This window comes from Chiloscyllium punctatum, chromosome 30 (assembly GCF_047496795.1).
Source record: "Chiloscyllium punctatum isolate Juve2018m chromosome 30, sChiPun1.3, whole genome shotgun sequence".
NCBI classification, from domain to species: domain Eukaryota; kingdom Metazoa; phylum Chordata; class Chondrichthyes; order Orectolobiformes; family Hemiscylliidae; genus Chiloscyllium; species Chiloscyllium punctatum.
The window spans coordinates 47806889-47812124 of NC_092768.1; the positions used below are offsets into that span (position 1 = coordinate 47806889).

Here is a 5236-nt window from a genome sequence, read left to right on the forward strand (position 1 = left end):
GCACTGTTTCTGGCTTCAATATTATTTTAGCTATCGGAAATGTAGTCTGGAGTAGTATTACAATAGTCACCAGCCTGGACAGCTTCCATGCCTTCAGTAGCTGTGTTTCTCTGCTCTAAGGTCACATTGTACATATCTGCCCTAGATGTGGTAGATTTTAATGATGTCTTTGTCAATGTTCACCAATGCCTCACTCTTTCCATTTGACTGGGGATAATGAGAGATGGTGGGTGGTGTTGAATTTCCCAATCATCCATGCAGTATCTGAATTCTTCACTTGGGAATTGAAGTCATTGTCAGGGATATCACAAAGTGTGCTTTCAGACATTCTACAATCTCACTGGGAATCCATGACATCAGCCGCTCTAACTCCCTGCTATCTGAATATTAGTTGATTGTGATGAGATAATCAGTTCCAGTGAAACTAAAAAGGTCTACTCCAAGCTTCATCCATGGGCTGTCTGGGATGTCATGAATAGCTCTTAATCTTGTTTAGTTTGATATTCATCATAAGCACTACTCTAGCTGATGTTTAGCCAATAGATCACCTCTCTTGCCTTATTCAGACTAAATTCAATTACTAGTGATTTGTGTGGTATGTGCTTTAGCATCTCTTTCCTCATCTCTTCAAGTATACTGACCCTGTTCCCTTTGTACCTCATCTCTCTTTGTCCAATGCTGTCTTACTGTGACAGGGGTGTCCTTGATGGATTCATGTCATCCTTGTGTTGTTGGTTCTTGCCGAATCTGAAAGATTTCAAACTGTTTACGTCCTTCAAAGAGAATGCAGCTCTTGACAGCTGGTCAGCAATGTACAAACGCTTCCCTTCCTTGTACTTCACTGCCAAGTGATATCTCTACAAATCAAGTAATATCCTTTTTGAACAGACTGAAATGGTTTGAGAAGGATGCTTTGAAATGGCTTGTGGTCAGATTCACCATCACTTTCTCTCTCCTAATACGATAGTAAAGCTCACAATCAAAGACATTATGCAGACCATCTTTCTCAATCTGTGTACAGTGTTGTTCAGTTTGTGTTAATGCTCTGGATAGAAATACAACGGGGTTGTCCTCACTGCCTGGGGGTTACTCCAAGTCCTGTTTTACTGACATCACACTGCAGGGTGACTCCATTGTTACATCATAATCCCTCAGCACTGGTGATGTCATCACTAGTTGTTTGATGGGAGTGAAAGCTACCTCTTGTTCTCTGTCCCAGTCCCACTAAACATCCTGTGCATTGAGCTTTTGCAGATGTTTACACTAATGACATATTGGTGAGAACCTGGCTAGGCTGGCCCATACGTGTTTGTTAATGTTTCAGGAGGTCCAACAATTGTGTGAAGACTTTACTACAGAGCTCACACTGACAGCACTTCTCCCCTCTGTTCACTTTTGATGGACGGGAATGGCCAAGCAAAAGCCCTGTGACAAAGATCACACGAGAAGAGTTTCTTCCTAGTGTAAATCTTATGGTTTCATTTGAAGATAGATGTCGCAAAATCTTTATGGTAAACCTCACACTGGAAAGGTTATTCCGGGGTGGGTCCTCTGATGGAGCAGGAGGCTTGATGACCTTGAGAATGACTTGTTGCATACATTGCACATGAATGGTTTCTCACCTGTATGTGTGCGTTGGTGTGTCCGGAGGGCTGATGACTGTGAGAATGATTTGTTACACACATTACACTTGAATGGTTTCTCCCCAGTGTGAATGCGATGGTGGATGCGGAGGATCGATGACTGCGAGAAAGATTTGTCACACACCTCACACCTGAATGGTTTCTCCCCGATGTGAATCCTTTGATGCAGCAGAAGTTTTGATGATCCTGAGAATGATTTGTCACATACCTTGCATGTGAAGGGTTTCTCCCCTGTGTGAATCTTCTGGTGGAGCAGGAGGTTTGATGAGCTTGAGAACGATTTGTTGCATACCTCACACGTGAATGGCTTCTCCCCTGTGTGAATGCGTTGATGAACACGGAGACTCGAAGTCTGTGAGAATGATTTGTCACACACCTCACACGTGAACGGCTTCTCCCCTGTGTGAACGCGTTGGTGTACATGAAGGCTTGATAATTGTGAGAATGACTTGTCACAGACACCACATGCAAATGGCTTCTCCCCTGTGTGAATGCGTTGGTGAACGCGGAGGCTTGATGACTGTGAGAAAGATTTGTCACACACCTCACATGCAAATGGTCTCTCCCCTGTGTGAATGCGTTGGTGTATGCAGAGATGCACTGGATTCAAGAATGACTTCATACACACGTTGCATGTGAATGGTTTCTCCCCTGTGTGAATGCGTTGGTGTAAACGGAGGTTAGCTGACATTGAGAATGATTTGTCACACACGTTGCATGTAAATGGTTTCACCCCTGTGTGAATACGTTGATGTACACGGAGGTTTGATGGCTGTGAGAATGCTTTGTCACACACCTCGCACACATACGGCTTCTCCCCAGTGTGAATACGTCGGTGATTTACGAGTGTCGATGACTGTGCGAAAGCTCGGTTGCACACCTCACATTTGAATGGCTTCTCCCCCGTATGAATGCGTCGGTGATTCATAAGTCTTGATGACTTTGCAAAAGCTCGGTTGCAGACCTCACACTTGAACAGTTTCTCTTCCATTAAGTTGTCCTTACAATTACAACAAATGCAAGACCTTCAGAACCTCTGGAGGTCTCCTCACATGCCTCACACTGCAACAGGCTCTCACCACACTTGGGAGCCACTTGCAGTTTTTCTCATTCTCAACTACAGCTGAACCTTACGAAAGGCTGGCTCTGATGGAAGGCTCCACACCACTGACCAGTTTCAGATCTGATGATATGTCAAACCTCCCTGGCCTGACTGATTTCATTGCCGAACCTTCTCGGTGTTGAGCAATGCTGTAAAGGGACTGGATGTCTTTGTGCAGTTGTTCGTTGGGTGATGGTCAGGATCTATCTGCAGTGTCCATTTTCTCTGAATTCTCTGATATATACAGTGCAATTCTTCTGTAAAACACAAAAACGAAACATAATTGCCTCCAAATTCTTCTTTATTTTTGTTAAACTCCAACTCCTTGCTACTTATTGTTTATACTTTCAGAGGATGTGGCCGGCAAGGACAGCAATTATTGCCTTTTCATAATTGCCCATTAGGACATTTTTTGAACCACTACAGTTCATCTGCTGTAGACTGATCCCCAGTGACAGAACAGCAATATAGTGCTAAGTCAGGATGATGCATGATCTGGAAGGGAACATGCAGTGGTTGTTGTTCCCATGTATCTATTGTACTTATCCTTCCAATGGTAGAGGTTGTGGGTTTGGAAAATGAAGTTGGAGGAGAATTGGTGAGTTGTAGCTATGCCGTAGTGGGAAGTCTCTGAAAAAGGGTCTTGGAGATTTTCAGGGAGACTGTGACTTGAGAAGGAGAGAATTGAAATTTGGTCCATTAGGTGAGCGGTTGGGTTAGGTTGAGGGGGGAGTGTATGAAGAGAGTGAGAGTGAGTGGGAAAGGGAGAAATCAGGCAATGAACAATTAGGGATTGCAGGGAGTGGTTGGGCTGGGTAGTGAGAGATTAGTTTAGATTCCCTACAATGTGGAAACAGGACCTTTGGCCCAACATGTCCACACTGACCCTCTAAAGAGTAACCCACCCAAACCCATTTTCCTCTGACTAATGCACCTAACACTATGGTCAATTTGGGATGGCCAATTCACCTGACCTGCACATCTCTGGATTGTGGGAGGAAACCGGAGCACCCGGAGGAAACCCACACAGACACGTGGAGAATGTGCAAACTCCACACAGACAGTTGCCCAAGGCTGGAATCAAACCTGGGTCCCTGGCGCTGTGAGGCAGCAGTGCTAACCATTGAATCATGGTGCCGCACCCGAAACTCAGGGTGGGGCCAGAATTGAGAAGATAATCAGGCCAGGAAATTACATTCATGTCAGGGTTGAGGGGAATGGGTAAGGACGATAGTTGTGCTTAGAGAGGTGGTGTATCAGGCCAAAGATGATGTTGAGTGAAAAGGAGTTAAAGTGGTCTCATGCTGAGGGGTGAGAGGGGGCTAGAGAAGAACAGTTGAAAGCAACAAAGCAAGAGGGACTGAGAGTCAGGCCTGGAGCTGAGAATCAGCTCCAGGGTGAGAGGGACGATGGATTGTATAGGTGAAAGAGGGTGTGTGAATGAGATGGTGATGAGCACGTATCAGTAATGTGGTGGCGAAGATGTGATTGTGTGGGTCGTGTTTGGGGGAATGGATCAGCACAGGCATGAGAGCGATTCAAGCTGAGGGTGTTGTGAACTCTTCTTTCTTTGTACCTTGGACCTTGAACAGCTCTTTCTGAATTTGATCACTTGGTATCACAGCTCCTGATTGGTCAATTGTTTGGAAGCACCAATTGGTTAATCAGGGAATCCTGGATTACTGTCCAGGTTTCTGGAGAAAGTAACTGGGAACCCAGAGTGACTGGTTGGGCAGGGAGGCTATGGAAGTGATTGGATAGCTGGGGTGAGTCATTAACAACTGGGACATCCGGGGAACGGACTAGGGCATGGGGAGGAGGTGACTGAATGGCCTACTTCTGTTCCTTTGTCTTAAGGTTTTATGATCACCAGAGCCTGGAAAAAAGGTGGCGTCTTTTCCTCAATTAATTCACCAATTAACTGTCGACAGGATAATAACCAATTCCCAACACACACATACACAACTCAACAAAAGGAAATCAGTAAGAATCCTCAGACCCTTTGCACTTCCCAGATAATTACAACTCACCTTCCCATATTCAGGAATGATCCATCAACAAAACAGCCTGGAAATCTGAGGGAAATGCTTCCAATAAACACACTCAATATCCAACACACAGCTCCAGTCAAATAGTTCAGCACAAAGCACCGAGTAAACAGCTCTCTCAGCTGGATCTTCTCACACAGCATAAGGGATATTTCCACCCCTGATTGCCCACAGGATAGTCAGACTGCCTGAAGATTGATGTGGATATTATGGGATACAATTTGTATAAAAGCTGCTCCTTCACTCACCATCTCCTCACTTGGTTTTCAGTCCCTATAGGAAGTGAACCAGCTCTGGAAGAGGAAGAGGAGACAATGGGCAGAGTGGGTGGGCTCTCTGATTGACGTCTCTCACAGTCAATCCAAATATTTCCTCAGTTTCTCCTTTGACAAGGGTAAAATTTGAGAAGGAAAGCCCTTTATAGTAACCTCAGCAAGTGCAGG

The 5236-nt window shown here is 45.0% G+C and overlaps 1 pseudogene; it reads right to left on the bottom strand.

Annotated features, from left to right (window-relative positions):
- Nucleotides 1–18: 18 nt before the first annotated feature.
- Nucleotides 19–4982, bottom strand: LOC140455641 (uncharacterized; annotated as a pseudogene).
- Nucleotides 4983–5236: the final 254 nt, after the last annotated feature.